At 44.2% G+C, this 17759-nt stretch overlaps 1 protein-coding gene across 12 annotated transcripts in view; it reads left to right on the top strand.

Annotated features, from left to right (window-relative positions):
- The window catches only part of arfip1 (ADP-ribosylation factor interacting protein 1 (arfaptin 1)), a 234439-nt gene that overhangs the window by 171181 nt on the left and 45499 nt on the right, over window positions 1–17759 (top strand). The gene's annotated exons all lie outside the window — the stretch shown is intronic.

Below are 17759 nucleotides of genomic sequence, written 5' to 3'. Positions count from 1 at the left end.
TTGTAATCAATTATTCTACCTCCTTTGGGGAGTTCCAGTGTAACAGAGTAGTGATGTAGTTTGTTTTCACGTGTAGTTTGTTTATAAGGTGGAATGCGGATTAATGTGACAGTTGTCATTCCAGTGACTTAAAAATAAATGCTTAGCACTTGCAATAATCAATGTTAAAGTGATTGAAGTTCCTTCTATCCCTACTGTCCCTGAAAGAGTTATGGACACTTAGAAGCACACACACTTTGGAGAGAGAAAAATCTGTGAGTTTCAAATTGCATAAAAGGCAGCTCTGATTTAGAAATGAAAGGTGCAATATGCAGATTTCTCACCAATAATGGCAATGCCAAGTTGTTCTATGAGCTAGAATCACAAAGTCATTTGGCCTGTCATGTCTCTTTGAAAGAGCTGTCCAGGGTGTCCCATTCCTCTGCCCTTTTCCCCATAGCCCTGCATCTTTTCCTCCTTTAAGTATTTATTCAATTCCTTTTTGAAAGTTATTATTTAATCTTTCGGGCAGAGCATTCCAGATTGCAGCAACTCACTTTGTAAAAAAAAAAAAAAAAAATTCTCATCTTGCCTCTCATTCTTTTGCCAATTACCTTAAATTTGCGTCTTCTCGTTATTGGCCTTTCTGCCACTGGAAACAGTTACTCCTCCTTTACTCTATCAAAATCCTTCATGATTTTGACCAGCTTTATCAAATCTTTCCCTTAACCTTCTCTGCTGTAAGGCAAACACAACCAGCTTCTCATGTTCCTCCACATAACTGAAGTCCCACATCCCTGCTACCATTCTAGTAAATCTCCTCTGCACCCTTCTAACGCCTTGACATGCTTCCTAAAGCATAGTGCCCAGAATTGGATATGGTACACCAGCTGGGGCCTAACCAGTGATTTTTAGCATAGCTTCCTTGCTTTTGTACTCTTTGCCTCAGTAAATCAAGGATCCTTTAACCTTCTCCTCAACTTGTCCAGCCACCTTAAAAGATTATTGAATGTACACCCTCTGTTCCTGCACCCTCTTTAAAATTGTGCAGTTTAATTTATATTGCCTCTTCTCATTCATCCTATCAAAATGTATCTCATCACATTTCTCTGTTAAATTGCATGTGCTATGTATTAGCCAATTTCATCAGTTGATCTATGTCCTACTGAATTCTGCTATCCTTCTAACAGTTCACTGTATTTCCAAGTTTCATGTCATGTGCAAACTTTGAAGTTATGCCGTGTATACCCAAGACCATGTCACTTAATACATATCAAAAAGAGCATTGTAAAAGATGCATAACTTAAAGTGGAATAGGTACTCATGAATGAGTCTTTTACATTCAAGCAAGTGTGTGTCCTTTGCTTCCCTGGTGACATTTCTTTTCCCTTTAAAAGTGTCTGGCTCCTAGAAAAATCTTCAATTTGTTCTCTTGGCTGCCTGTTGAGCAACTAAGTCCTGCGTGCTTGCTAGTTGCTGAGATTGATGCTATTTTAATCAGTAGTTTAATAAAAGGGTTGAGATTGCGGGCTGACAAGACCCTGGGTCTTGATGGACTTCATCCTAGGGTGTTAAAAGAAGTGGCTAGTGAGATAGTTGATGTGTTAGTTTTAATTTTCCAAAATTCCCTAGATTTGGGGAAGGTTCCATTGGATTGGAAAATAGCCAATGTAACTCCATTAGTCAAAAAGGGAGAGAGACAGAAAGCAAGAAACTACAGGCCAGTTAGCTTAACATCTGTCTTAGGGAAAATGTTAGAAGCTATTATTAAAGACGTTATAGCAGGGCATTTAGAAAAATTCAAGGTAATCAGTAAGAGTCAACATGGTTTTGTGAAAGGGAAATCATGTTTAACCAATTTGTTGGAGTTCTTTGAGGGAGTTAAATATGCCATGGTTAAAGGGGAACCGGTGGATGTATTGTACTTAGCTTTCCAGAATGCATTTGATAAGGTGCCACAATAAGGTTATTGCAGAAAATAAAAGCTCATGGTGTAGCAGGTGACATATTGGCAGGGATAGAAGATTGGTTAGCTAACAGGAAACAGAGAGTAGGCATAAATGGGTCATTTTCTGGTTGGCAAGATGTAACGAGTGGTGTGCCACAGGGATCTGTGCTGGGGCCTCAACTTTTTACAATTTATATAAGTGACTTGGATGAAGGGACTGAAGGTATGGTTACTAAATTTTCTGATGACACAAAGATAGGTAGGAAAGTAACTTGTGAAGAGGACATAAGGGGGGGCTACAAAGGGATATATATAGATAGGTTGAGTGAGTGGGTAAAGATCTGCAAATGGAGTGTAATGTGGGAAAGTGTGAAATTGTCCACTTTGGCAGGAAGAATAAAAAAGCATATTATCTAAATGGTGAGAGATTGCAGAGCTCTGAGGTGCAGATGGATCTGGGTTAAAGGCCTGCTCGGGTCTGCAAAGAAAAACCCTACCTGAGCCCGACAGAACCACATCCAGCCTGAGTCCTTCCATTTTTTCCCAAGCCCAACCCGACCTGACCATCAGTTAACCTACCTTCCGTTTTTCAGTTTCTTGCTGATCTGCACAAGCTTAAAATAACTAACGACATCACCTTTCTAGTCCAAAAATTAAATTAACAGTGGAGTCGCTTACCTGTGATAGAGCGTGTTTGACCCGGCCCGACCCAAGCCTGAATGCTGGACCCAGAGGTGCGACCCGACCCGAACCTGTCACTTGTCGTTGGGTCCCGTCGGGTAGCAGGCCTTTAATCTGGGTGTCCTAGTGCATGAATTGCCAAAGGTTAATATGCAGTACAGCATGTAATTAGGAAAGCTAATAGTATGTTATTGTTTATCGCGAGGGGAATTGAATACAAAAGTTGGGAGGTTATGCTTCAGCTATACCGGATATTGGTGAGACCACGTTCGGAGTACTGTGACCGAGATGAGGAGAAATTTTTTCTCTGAGAGGGTCGTGAGTCTTTGGAATTCTCTTCCTCAAAAGGCAGTGGAAGCACAGTCTTTGAATATTTTTAAGACAGAGGTAGATAGATTCTTGATAAGCAAGGGGGGGGTGGGTAGGTGGGAATGTGGAGTAATCAGTTCAGCCATGAACTTATTGAATGGTGGAGCAGGCTCGAAGGGCCGAGTGGCCTACTTCTCCTAATTCGTATGTAGATTCAGACCTGAAGTGGGTCAGTGTGGGGTTTATTGTGTTTCTCCAGTTTGCATTATCTCATTGTTGGGCTGCATTTTGTTTGGGGTGAGAATGGCACTAGATGCTTCAGTAGATAACTGCATAAGTTTCCAATTTAAAATCAATGTTATGAACTTAAGATATCAATTATCTAAATTATAAATTTTTATATATATAGGAATGAAGATCAATCTGAATTTGAGATTTAGCTGCTGAGCCTGCAAATAAAAATCTAAATTCTGCTGCCTATGATGTATTAATTTAAAACAACTCTTTAAAGCAACTGAACAGCTTTTATTTCCCTCCTTCCTTTCTACCCCCCCCCCCCCCCCCCCCCATTTCTATTGTCACTTTCCCTGTCTTCTTTCTGGCAGAGAATGGGCAGTAAAGCCTGGCTACCCGACCCGAACCGGACTACACCTGACTACGTGTCGGGTTCGGGTGGGATCGGGTCTGTATTCCGTGTTCAGCATTCGGACTCGGGTCTGGTCGAGCTGGACTGTACTGGCTCCGTATTTAATAAATGAATGCATTATTACATTTTGGCATGTGTTTTTTTCACTTCTCAATCAGCAAATGGCTCCATTTTTTTCTGTTTCAATAACATGTTTGATATTAAATTCATTGTGATATTTGGGTCAGGTCAGGCATGAAAAGAAATTGAAGGGCTCGAGTTCCAGTCGGGTTCAGTTTGGCTGTAGTTGGCTCGGGCCCAGGTCGGGTTTTAATTTTATATCTGAGCAGACCTTTACTGGGCAGGTGATTGGGACACCAGCAGGAACACAAGGCAATATGTTTCCCTTCCCCAAATTACTTTGATCTTTTCACGATAGTACAAATTATATTGGGAATTACAGGGATAAAAACACATTTATTCAATATTCCATTTTGTTCTTGATATTTTAGATTGCTATGATTTACATGCAAAGAATAAACTGTAATTTATTGTGAAATGATAATGTCACTTTAAAATTCAAAAAATGAAAGGCGGTTCTTTTAAATGGGTGCTCCTCTTTCCAAGTACTCTACTGTTCAACTGATGTGTTGTTTGGTTCTTAGGTCAGTTCTGTCATTGAGTTTGTTGTGCTGGATGTTTTGATATCATCAGTGTCATTTAAGTTGTTCAATTGGTTCTCTTTCCATCAATATATACTAACAAATATTGATGTTGCTATGGTAAACATTGTGCATCCTAGCAACATGGTCAGCTTGGCATCAAGATCATAATCTGTAGGATATCGTGGCTAAGTGGAAATTAGCCTAGACAAACAGAAAAATATTTAATCAAAGCACAGGATGTCAGTTCCTTTCGGGATGAAAATCAGAGTGTACAATATCAAATACTCACTGAGCTTTTTTAGGCTTCCTCGTTGAATTGATAAACTTTTGTCTTTTTACTGAGACTGAAAAATTTAAATTTGAAAAGCATGAGTTTTTATAATTAGCTGTTGTGAAACCTTTTATTTTCCATGCTTTCATAACCAGCTGTACATCTTAAGCAGATGCCAATAATTTCTTTAAGTCTGGCTTTCCTAATGAAAGGTTCTTCAACAAAAGGATGAGTTCACTGAACACGTTTGAATACCTTTTATACCACAACAAAGATTTCCCTCCTATAAGTACTTACTGCTTCATTTTTCAATTAATATTTATAATACAGACTTTATGTATTCTAATAGCAAACAAGGGCTTATAGAAAACTGTGTTATTTAATTTCATTGTATAAAACAAAGAACAAAGAACAGTACAGCACAGGAACAGGCCATTCGGCTCTCCAAACCTGCGCCGATCTTGATGCCTGCCTAAACTAACACTTTCTGCACTTCCGGGGACCGTATCCCTCTATTCCCTTCCTATTCATGTATTTGTCAAGATGCCTCTTAAACGTCGCTATCGTACCTGCTTCCACCACCTCCCCCGGCCGCAAGTTCCAGGCACTCACCGCCCTCTGTGTAAAGAACATGTCTCGCACATCCCCTCTAAACTTTGCCCCTCGCACTTTAAGCCTATCCCCCTAGTAACTGACTCTTCCACCGTGGGAAAAAGCTTCTGACTATCTACTCTGTCCATGCCCCTCATAACTTTGTAAACCTCTATCATGTCGCCCCTCCACCTCCGTCGTTCCAGTGGAAACAATCCGAGTTTACCTAACCTCTCCTCATAGCTAATGCCCTCCAGACCAGGCAACATCCTGGTAAACTTCTTCTGTACCCCCTCCAAAGCCTCCACGTCCTTCTGGTAGTGTGGCGACCAGAATTACACACAATATTCCAAGTGTGGCCTAACTAAAGTTCTGTACAGCTGCAACATGACGTGCCAATTTTTATACTCTATACCCCGACCGATGAAGGCAAGCATGCCGTATGCCTTCTTGACTACCTTATCCACCTGCGTTGCCACTTTCAGTGACCTGTGGACCTGTACGCCCAGATCTCTCTGCCTGTCAATACTCCTAAGGGTTCTGCCATTTACTGTATACTTCCCACCTGCATTGGACCTTCCAAAATGCATTACCTCACATTTGTCCGGATTAAACTCCATCTGCCATTTCTCCGCCCAAATCTCCAACCGATCTATATCCTGCTGTGTCCTCTGACAATCCTCATCACTATCCGCAACTCCACCAACCTTTGTGTTGTCCGCAAACTTACTAATCAGACCAGCTACATTTTCCTCCAAATCATTTATATATACTACAAAGAGCAAAGGTCCCAGCACTGATCCCTGCGGAACACCACTAGTCACATCCCTCTATTCAGAAAAGCACCCTTCCACTGCTACCCTCTGTCTTCCATGACAGAGCCAGTTCTGTATCCATCTTGCCAGCTCACCTCTGATCCCGTGTGACTTCACCTTTTGTACCAGTCTGTCATGAGGGACCTTGTCAAAGGCTTTACTGAAGTCCATATAGATAACATCCACTGCCCTTCCTTCATCAATCATCTTTGTCACTTCCTCAAAAAACTCAATCAAATTAGTAAGACACGACCTCCCCTTCACAAAACCATGCTGCCTCTCGCTAATAAGTTCGTTTGTTTCCAAATGGGAGTAAATCCTGTCCCGAAGAATCCTCTCTAATAATTTCCCTACCACTGACGTAAGGCTCACCGGCCTATAATTTCCTGGATTATCCTTGCTACCCTTCTTAAACAAAGCAACAACATTGGCTATTCTCCAGTCCTCTGGGACCTCATCTGTCGCCAATGAGGATGCAAAGATTTCTGTCAAGGCCCCAGCAATTTCCTCCCTTGCCTCCCTTAGTATTCTGGGGTAGATCCCATCAGGCCCTGGGGACTTATCTACCTTAATGCTTTGCAAGACACCCAACACCTCCTTTTTGATAATGAGATGACTGAGACTATCTACACTACCTTCCCTATGCTCATCATCCACCAAGTCCTTCTCTTTGGTGAATACTGATGCAAAGTACTCATTTAGTACCTCGCCCATTTCCTCTGGCTCCACACATAGATTCCCTTCTCTGTCCTTGAGTGGGCCAACCCTTTCCCTGGTTACCCTCTTGCTCTTTATATACGTATAAAAAGCCTTGGGATTTTCCTTAATCCTGTTTGCCAATGACTTTTCATGACCCCTTTTAGCCCTCCTGACTCCTTGCTTAAGTTCCTTCCTACTGTCTTTATATTCCTCAAGGGATTCGTCTGTTCCTAGCCTTCCAGCCCTTACGAATGCTTCCTTTTTCTTTTTGACTAGGCTCACAATATCCCACGTTATCCAAGGTTCCCGAAACTTGCCAAACTTATCCTTCTTCCTCACAGGAACATGCTGGTCCTGGATTCTAATCAAATGACGTTTGAAAGATTCCCACATGTCAGATGTTGATTTACCCTCAAACAGCCGCCCCCAATCTAAATTCTTCAGTTCCTGCCTAATATTGTTAGAATTAGCCTTCCCCCAATTTAGCACCTTCACCTGAGGACTACTCTTATCCTTATCCACAAGTACCTTAAAACTTATGGAATTATGGTCACTGTTCCCGAAATGCTCCCCTACTGAAGTTTTGACCACCTGGCTGGGCTCATTCCCCAATACCAGGTCCAGTACAGTCCCATCCCTCGTTGGACTATCTACATATTGTTTCAAGAAGCGCTCCTGGATGCTCCTTACAAATTCTGCCCCATCCAAGCCCTTAGCACTAAGTGAGTCCCAGTTAATATAGGGGAAGTTAAAATCACCCACCACTACAACCCTGTTACCTTTACATCTTTCCAAAATCTGTCTACATATCTGCTCTTCTACATCCCGCTGGCTGTTGGGAGGCCTGTAGAAAACCCCCAACATAGTGACTGCACCCTTCCTATTCCTGAGCTCTACCCATATTGCCTCGCTGCACGACCCCTCTGAGGTGTCCTCCCGCAGTACAGCTGTGATATTCTCCTTAACAAGTAATGCAACTCCCCCACCCCTTTTCCATCCCCCTCTATCCCGCCTGAAGCTTCTAAAGCCTGGAACATTTAGCTGCCAATCCTGTCCTTCCCTCAACCAAGTCTCTGTAATAGCAACAACATCATAGTTCCAAGTAAAAATCCAAGCTCGAAGTTCATCTGCCTTACCTGTTATACTTCTCGCATTGAAACAGATGCACTTCAGACCACCAGTCCCGCTGTGCTCCGTAACATCTCCCTGCCTGCTCTTCCTCTCAGTCCTACTGGCCTTATTTACTAGTTCCCCCTCATTTATTTCACTTGCTGTCCTACTGCTCTGGTTCCCACCCCTCTGTCACACTAGTTTAAACCCTCCCGAGTGACGCTAGCAAACCTCGCAGCCAGGATATTTATGCCCCTCCATGTCCTTCTTGTACAGGTCCCATCTGTCCCTGAAGAGATCCCAATGGTCCAGATATCTGAAACCCTCCCTTCTACACCAGCTGTTCAGCCACGTGTTTAGCTGCACTATCTTCCTATTTCTAGCCTCACTGGCACGTGGCACAGGGAGTAATCCCGAGATTACAACCCTCGAGGTCCTGTCTTTTAACTTTCTACCTAACTCCCTGAACTCCCCCTGCAGGACCTCGTCACTCTTCCTGCCTATGTCATTGGTACCGATGTGTGCCACAACCTCTGGCTGTTCACCCTCCCCCTTCAGAATGCCCTCTGTCCGTTCAGAGACATCCTTGACCCTGGCACCAGGGAGGCAACATACCTTCCTGGAGTCTCTTTCACATCCACAGAAGCGCCTATCTGTGCCCCTGACTATAGAGTCCCCTATAACTATTGCTCTTCTGCGCTTTGTCCCTCCCTGCTGAACAACAGTGCCAGCCGTGGTGCCACTGCTGCTGTTTTCCCCTGATAGGCCATCCCCCCCCCAACAGTATCCAAAACGGTATACTTGCTAGAGAGGGGGATAACCACAGGGGATTCCTGCACTGACTGCCTGCCCCTTCTAGCAGTCACCCATCTAGCTGCCTGCACCTTGGCTGTAACCACTTCTCTAAAACTCCTGTCTATGACGCTTTCTGCCACCTGCATGCTCCTAAGTGCATACAGTTGCCGCTCCAACTGATCCATGCGGTCTGTGAGGAGCTGCAACTGGGTACACTTCCTGCAAATGTAGTCGGCCGGAACGCTGGAAGCGTCATGGACCTCCCACATCTCACAGGTGAAGCACTTCACCCCTCTAACTGACATTTCTAGCACTAATTAATTAATTAATTTAAAATAAATAAATACTTTTAAATCCTTACTAAATTGTTATAATTAACTATCTGGTCCCTGGTGCTAGATTCCTACTATAAATATTAAATGCTGTCTAAATACAGGAATCTCCTCCCTCTGGTTTAGTTACTCTACTTATTAATTAGTTAATTAGGGTTTTAATCAATTTTTATCAATGTTTTATTTTTAAATTCAGTAAAAAAAAAAATCCCTACCAGCCAATCAGGTCACAGCTTACCTAGTCATAGAGAGATACAGCACTGAAACAGGCCCTTTGGCCCACAGAGTCTGTGCCGACTGTCAACCACCCATTTATACTGGTGCTACATTAATCCCATATTCCCTACCACATCCCCACCTTCCCTCAATTCTCCTACCTATACTAGGGGCAATTTACAATGGCCAATTTACCTATAAACCTGCAAATCTTTGGCTGTGGGAGGAAACCGGAGCACCCGGTGGAAACCCACGCGGTCACAGGGAGAACTTGCAAACTCCACACAGGCAGTACCCAGAACTGAACCCAGGTCGCTGGAGCTGTGAGGCTGCGGTGCTAACCACTGCGCCGCCCCGTGACGTCACTTTCAGCTTGTTTACCAGAGGTAAGATTTTTATACTTACCAGTCCGGAACTCCGCCCTCCGAGTCTTCTCCCAGTCAGCTGTGTTCTTTGGAAGCTCTTGGCTCCCCTCACTCTGAGGACAGGTAGGAAATTAAAGGAGTTCCTCACTCCCTCCTCACTGAACTTCCTCAGTTACCAAACTTCCACTGTAGCACTCCAGTGCTTGATGTAGATTTGTCAAGTTTACTGACCATGGAGCTAGCCGACCACTTTTATAAATGAAAATGGTATTTAAACCATTTGTAACCAAATTTAAACTTAGAATAAAATTTTTTTTGGTAGAAATTGTTCTTCTAATGTTAACATTTATATGATGGATAATAGTTTTACAGCCTGAGTCTATCCACTCTACTGTTACGTGTTCACAATTGTCCTTGATTTGAACTGATTTGGAGTTGGATCGTATCTTTCAGCTCCATGGCTGCTTTTTATGTCAAATTTTGCAGACACTTCATTGAGACTACTTTGCATACATTGGGTTGGGTCTGGTCTTGTCTCAGCTTTTGCTGGACCATATTAAATTTGCACAAAATAAAGGGACCTGTGCAAGATGGACGGGTTGCATCTTAGCAGGACTGGGACGAATATCCTCGCAGGGAGAATTGCTAGTGCAACTTGGGGAGGGTTTAAACTAAATTGTCAGGGGGATGGGAACCTGAGAGGGAGCTCAGATTGGAGGGAAGCAAAACTGGTAACTTGTCAGGGCTGTGAGAACCAAGAGCAAGTATTAGAGAGAAATACTAAGGTGCACAGAATACTGGGAAGATAGATAGCACTAGAAGGATGAGTTCACTGAACATGTTTGAATACCTTTTATACCACAACAAAGATAGGGAACAGTAAGTTATTAGGTGGGGTCAGAGTAAGGGAGAAAGTAATTAAGTCTGAATCGGGGTTAATGTGCATGTATGTGAATGCACGGAGTGTGGTTAATAAGACTGGTGAGGTACACGGATTGCCATGTGGAAATATGATGTGGCTATAACAGAGACCTGGCTCAAAGAAGGGCAGGACTGGGTGTTAAATATTCCTGGATACAAGGTGTTCAGGAAAGATAGGAGAGGGGAAAAAGGGGGAGGGGTGGCGATATTGCTTAAGGAGAGTATTGCAGGGTTGGAGAGAAAGGATGTCTCAGAGGGGTCGAGGACAGAATCAATTTGGCTACAACTAAGGAACAAAAAGGTGGAGTTACATTGCTAGGTGTCTATAGGCCACCAGCTAGTGGGAAGGACATGGAGGAACAAATTTGCAAGGAAATTACAGAAGTGCAAAAATTATAGAGTAGTTATAATGGGGGACTTTAATGATCCAAACATAGACTGGGATAACAGTAGAGGGGCAAGAGTTCCTAGTGTGTGTTTAGGAAAATTTTCTACAACAATATGTTGCTAGTCCAACGAGAAAGGAGGCACTGCTAGACCTGATTCTTGGGAATGAGGCAGGCCAAGTGGATAAAGTATCAGTAGGAGAGCATTTAGGGAATAGTGATCATTATCTCATAAGGTTTAGGTTAACTATGGAAAAGGACAAAGAGCAATCCGGGGTAAGAATAATTAACGTGGGGAAGGCTAACTTCAATGGGGTAAGAATGGAGCTGGGGCGAATAAATTGGAGTCAAAAGCTGGCAGGAAAACCGGTAGATGGACAATGGGCTACCTTCAAAAAAGAGATACTTCAGGCACAGTCAAGATATGTTCTCTCGAAGGAGAAAGGTAGGGCAAACAAATCCAGAGCTCCCTGGGTTACAAAAGAGGTAGAGATTAAGATGAAGAAGAAAAAGTGTGCTTATGACAGATGCCAGGTAGAAAATACTATTGAGAACCACACTGAATATAGAAGGTCCAGAGGGGAAGTGAGAAAGCAAATAAGAGAAACAAAGAGAGAGCATGAAAAGAGACTGGCAGCTACCATTAAAGGCGCTGGGCGGCACAGTGGCGCAGTGGTTAGCACCTAGGTGTATATGTGCATAAGTCACTGAAGGTGGCAGGACAGATTGAGAGAGGGGTTAATAAAGCACACAGTATCCCGGGCTTTATTAATAGGGGCATAGAGTATAAGAGCAAGGAAGTTATGTTGAACTTGTATAAAACACTAGTCCGGCCTCAGCTGGAGTATTGCGTTCAGTTCTGGGCGCCGCACTTTAGGAAAGATGTGAGGCCATTGGACAGAGTACAAAAAAGATTCACGAGAATGGTTCCAGGGATGAGGAAATTCAGTTATGAAGATAGATTGGAGAAGTTAGGACTGTCTTCCTTGGAGAAGAGAAGGCTGAAAGGTGATTTGATAGAGGTATTCAAAATCATGAGGGGTCTGGACAGAGTAGATAGAGAGAAACTGTTCCCACTCATGAAAGGATTGAGAACGAGAGGGCACAGATTTGAAGTATTTGGTAAGAGAAGCAAAAGTGACATGAGAAAAAACTTCTTTACGCAGCGTGTGGTTAAGGTCTGAATGCATTGCCTGAGAACGTGGTGAGGCCGGTTCAATTGAAGCATTAAAAAGGGAATTAGACAGTTATATGAAAAGGAAGAATGTGCAGGGTTATGGGGAGAAGGCAGGGAAATGGAACTGAGGGAATTGCTCTTTCAGAGAGCCAGTACGGACACGATGGGCCAAAAGCCCGCCTTCTGCACTGTAGTGATTCTGTGATTTGCATTACACAGAATCCTTTGAGTAAGATGTGGGTTGGGGTCTTGGGAGGCGTCATGTTTTTCTGCTGGGTTTCTTTTAACAGCTGGGTTGCTGTTTGGGTTGGGTTTTAATTAGCCCTGAAATGCAGCCTTTTTATCCACTGGGAGTTGTCTTCTGTTAGGGCAGATAATTGAGGTTCCATTGTATGTTTTAAAAAGAAAACAAAAATTGTTTTAAAACAAAGCCCCGAACATGAGAATGCACAATGTGATATGAGTGGGCTTAGGATTTTGTCAGATGATAAAATGTAATGTCTAAAGTGAGCAACTGATTTCAGGTGTGCAATTGTGGGATGGTGCTGCTTGGAGATGGGGAATTCCTCACAGGGAAAATTGGCTTGGAGTTGCTCAGGCAGTACTTGGGGAGAGTGGTGGAGAGAAATACTCTGCACCTCTTGACAGCTGGTTCAGAAAGACTGCTGGAGGTCTGGGATCAGGTTGCCCCGAATGCGTCGTACTATTCTTGTAGAGCTATTTGCATGTGTTAATAGACGTTGGCATGGGAATTCTTCAAACTTTTTGATTTAAGTTCTGTACTGGGTAGAGTTTAATTTGAAAGTTTCTCTGCGCAACAGATAGTTACGCTTATGTGGAATCCTCTGATTAAAGGAGCCATAATACCCTCAAGCAAAGTGATTTCTTTATAGTGAATTAACTACCACAGTAAATGTGAAACTGCTGAATTTGTGCTTCTTAGTTGGAATGTGTGAAACTGACTAGGCTGCTATTAGGATGGAATGCACCTTTTAATGAAAATAGATTTGAGTTTAAAAAGCCTAAAAAGACCACATTGTGCAAGTTGATCTTTAAACATGCAAAGTTGTTGAAAGGTCAACACAGTTACTGTGGGAATCATGGTTTAAAAGTTCAGTTTGAGTGAACTGTTGGAAGGTTTTCTTGCTGGTTTATATAGTCTCTTTGCTAGGGCACTCCTGATTGATACATGGTAAACATCAGGGTCTTCATAGGTAAATCTCATAGCTGCTCGATTAAATGGCTTGATTGATTTACCTGACTTTTGGTTGTGCTAAAAATACACAAGCATGTTAAATGTTAATGTATCTATTTTTCACTGTGTGCTTCAAATTGATGTGTATACTTGTTCTGTGACATTTCTAGGAATTACGTACAAGTCTCAAACACTACATATAAAGAAACACAACTCACTTGCTATGGCACTGTTTGAGATGGCTTTTGTGGAAAGGGACATTTCAATTCTGATTTTCTCCTTGAAGTATTTTTTGAATGTAGAAGCAGAGCTGACTCCCATCATTTAAAAGCAGCCCAGTAACCTATTAGATGATGGATAAGACTACAAACTATGCTTCTGTTTTTCACTTTGCATAGGATTGTTATGATAAAGCTAACTAATTTGCTGACTGAAGTTTACACTTTCTGTTGACATGCTTTTCCAGAAGTTATGCTTCACATTTAGAGCCTTTAAAATTAATTGATGATCTTGATGAGACTGTTATCTTGTACTACTCTCGTGGAGCTATTTTCAATTCTGTTGAGAACAGTGTTAGCATTTCAAAATATAGAGGAAACTTTGAGATTTCCCACATATGCTGTACACCACTGCCCACATCCATGCCCAGCATGTGGGAAAGCTCTGTTTGTGTAATTGAGATGTCATCTCCAATTGAAGGAATCAATGCATTAGATCACAGGCTTGATATCACTCTTGATAATCCCTACTATTTTTTAATGTGAGTTTAAATTCTTTGTATGTACATCTGTATCGTGTTTGGTTTTGGGTGAGTTTCAAAGCCAGTAGCAACTCTAGGGTTGTGAATTGAGCACCCACCTTTGACATATCATCACATTGATAGGACTATTACATTTTCAACTAAACTTCAGTCAACTTCCTGTAACTTCTGCATTTTATTAATACATATGAATTACCTGTCAGCATCTAAAGAAGCCTGAAGTATATCTAAATTGTGTGCATCCAAATCCTTTAAGTTAACACTGTAGAACATCACTGTAAACCCCAGTAATCTGATGAGTAAACTCAAATGGGAGAGTCTGTGACCTTAAAGTTTTCCAGGAGTAGGCCATTCAGTCCTTTGAGCTTGTTCTGCCAGACTGTTAGATCACAGCTGATCTGTATCTTAATTCCATTTAACATTACAACTTGTCAATAAGCTGGATAATTATACCAGTGTTATGCATATTTGTTACATTTTGCTTGGTTTATGCATTCAACCAAGGCAGGCAAGCATCGGACGATTACCACTCAAAGGGTGGAACTTAATGGGACCCCTGGAGACGGGCTAAGAGGTGGGGAACCCATAGAATTGAGATGGAAGGTGTGGGGGTGGTGAGGGGTGGGGGTCGGAGGACCCTTCGCCTTCCCGTCACACCACAATTAATTCGGGGGCGGGGAAGGCCGCAAACAGTCTTCCTGCCCAGAGTGGCCAATTGAGGCCCTTAATTGGCCAATCATTGGCCACTTAAGGGCCTCTTATGTCATTGCAGTAGTGGTGAGGGGTCTCTGCCACACGAGGATGTCACCCAGTAAAACAAGGCGGCCTGCTTGCAGCCTCTGGGGAGGGCCTGCTCTGTAGGCAATCTGTGGCCCATGCAGGGCCCCTGGCAACAAAGGCCGCCCCCCCCCCCCCCCCCCCACCCTCCCTAATCGCTCACTCTCCCCCCACATCGCTGGGGCCTGCTGGACTGGCCCCGGCAACCCCGCCTCACTCAGTTTTGGTCTGGGGCTCCAGCGCTGGGCCTTGTACCAGGCCTCCTGTAGTACCAGCAGTGGCCACTGCCCTCTAATTGGCCGGCAGCTCTGGGAGGCAGGTTCCCTGTCCATAAATGGACTGGGCCGTTAATTGGAGTGCCGTTGAATCGTGCCAGGGGAGCTCCAAAGGGCTGAGGCGGGGTTCCCCTCACCACCTTGGCCCAGTGCATGGAGCCCCACTGGCACGACAAAATTCAGCCCTACATTTATATATAAGGAACAAAAGAACTAGCATTGTTTATACCTTTCAATACCACTTCATGGCCAGTTAAATATATTGAAATATGATCACTGGTTTTGTAGGCAAATGTGGCAACAAATTTGTGTTTGGCAACCTCACACAAGTAGCAAATTTAGTTACCAGTTAATATGTTTTTGTGGTGTTGGGTTAGGGATAAATATTGGCCAGGAAGTGGCAAGAACTCGCTGCTGTTTTTCAATAATGCCATGGAATTTCTTGCATCTACTTGAATAGGTAGAGGGGACTTCAGTTTCACATCTAATCTGAAAGATGTACCTCTGTCAATGCAGCATTCCCTCAGTATTTCATGCACATGGAAACCTAGATTATTTACTGAATTCCTTGGATGGGACTTGAATTCACAACCTTCTAACTCCAAACCATGAGTGTTAGTACTGAATCAAGCTGATAGTTGAAAATGCATTCCATGATGCAGATTCCTGTCTGTTAGTTTTCCACAAATCCACCTAGTGCATCTTTTCAGTTAGACTTTAAGGGCTTGATATGTTATAGCTTGTTTTCCCATTGGCCCTTTCTGTGTTGCTTGTGCCCGATCTGGACCAATTTCCTATCTTCTCCAGATGTTTTTACCATAGTCAGGTTGCCAGCTTTGAGCTGGCTGAGGAATGTAGTTGCAGCATGTAATGTGGCCACCAGCCTTAGCAGAAGAAAAATTTTCTGTTTTCCTGTTATTCGGATCTCAACTTGGTACACCCTTCCATATTTGTGTACTGTATACCTGGCATGTCTTCCAGCAGAGCATTGTGAAAGTATTGGTATACAGTGGGGAGGGAGTGGCCCTGGGGGTCCTTTTAAAATTGATTCTGGACCCCATGAAGTCCCATGGCATCAGGTCAAACATGGTCAAGGAAACCACCTGCTGATTACCACCTACTGCCCTCCCTCAGCTGATGAATCAGTACCCCTCCAGCAACTTGTCAAGTCTCCGTTGACAGCATCTTCCATACTTGCAACCTCTACCACCCAGAAGGACAAGGGCAGCTGACCCATGGGAATACCAGCGCCGACAAGTTCGCCTCCAAGCCACACACCATCCTGACTTGGAACTATATTGCCATTCCTATACTCCCACCTGAACAGCACTATGAGTGTACCTACACCACATGGACTGCAGCGGTTCAAGAAGGTGGCTCATCACCACCTTTTCAAGAGCATTTAGGGATAGGCAACAAATCCTGTTCTTGCTAGCATGCTCACATTCCTTAAAAGAATAAAGGAAAAGCTAGCAGAATGATTCCCCATATAAATTTTAGGTTGCGTTTGTTGACATCGCAAGCACTAGGTGGTGCAGTACTAGCACATGTACAAATGCAGCCTCTTCCACTGAAACGTCCCTGTCAGGCAGCTGCCAGGATTAAAGATGGTGCTGCTCAATTTATCACAAACAAATTCAACTCGAAAATTGCCTCCCACTCCCAACAGTCCCCTGCTCCCTCCTGCCATTGCACTTCCCATTGCCGCTCTTTCCTATGTCTGTCTTTTCGCCGCCTGCTACTCGCTGCCTTCCCTCAGCCATTCACTCCAGCCTCGGCGCTCCTGCCCAGGCTCCAGCCGCTCATTTCCGCTTCCCCCACTCCGCTCGCTAGTCGCTCGGTCCACACACCTCCTCACCCCACACACACAGCAGCCACTCACTCCAACTTCACCCTTGCCACTCTCTCCCTCCTCTGGCCGCTCACTGCCCACTTCCCCCACCCCGATCTCCGGTTGTTTACTCCCCACTCCTCCTCTCTTTTGTCCCCCCCCCCCACCCAACTCGCACACCCACTCTCCGGCCACTCGCTCCCCGCTTCTCTCCACCCCCCAACCACCCTCCAGCTGCTAGCTCCAGGCTGTGCCACTTCCCTCCTCTTGGCCACTCACTCCCATGTTCGATCATTCTCCATTGCGCTGCCCGAAGAAGCAAGGCAGGCCTGGAGCTAGCTGGGGTGGGGGGGCAAAGCGGGGAGCGAGTGGCCGGAGAACGGGGTGGGGGAAGCGGGGAGCAAGCGGCTGGAGGCGGGGGGAGCGGCGAGGCCAGAGCGAGTGGCTATAGAGCGGGGTCGGGGGGCGGGCGGGGGGAGCAGGGAATGATCTGCCAAGGGGAGGTCTGGAGCAAGTGGCTGGTGGGGAGGAGGGATGGTGGGAAGAAAGCGCGAGGGCAGGAGCGAATGGCTGAGAGGGCGGAAGCTGGCAGGGGGAGCGAGTGGCTGAAGGAAGGCAGCAGTGTAGTGGAGTGAAACAGTGATTGAAGCAGGGATGGTAGGAGGGAGCGGGGTACTGTTCCGGTGAATGGAGTTGGCTATTGAGGGGTGAGGATGTCATTGTGTGGTGACATCATGCGTGCGCATGTGTGCATTCATACTGGCAGGCTGGCAAATATTCGCACACATTGATGATGTCTGTGATTGCTCTGTGTTGTCAGGTGTCACTTTGTAAATCTGATCTCCTCTGCCCCACCACGATTGCTGAAAAACTCCCAAGTAGTTATAATCTGCAGAAATATGCATCTGTTTTTAAATAGTTCTCCAAAACTTAGCTACCTAAACAGGTCTAATCCAAGATCGGTTTGGAAACTGGTATAACTGCAGAGGAAAATTTGCTCTTGTACTTTTAATGGTCTGCGCTATGGAATCAATCC

The sequence above is a fragment of the Heterodontus francisci genome, chromosome 1, assembly GCF_036365525.1.
Source record: "Heterodontus francisci isolate sHetFra1 chromosome 1, sHetFra1.hap1, whole genome shotgun sequence".
NCBI lineage: Eukaryota > Metazoa > Chordata > Chondrichthyes > Heterodontiformes > Heterodontidae > Heterodontus > Heterodontus francisci.
The sequence above is the reverse complement of the archived record's forward strand: the minus strand, read 5'-3'. Positions and strand labels throughout refer to the sequence as shown.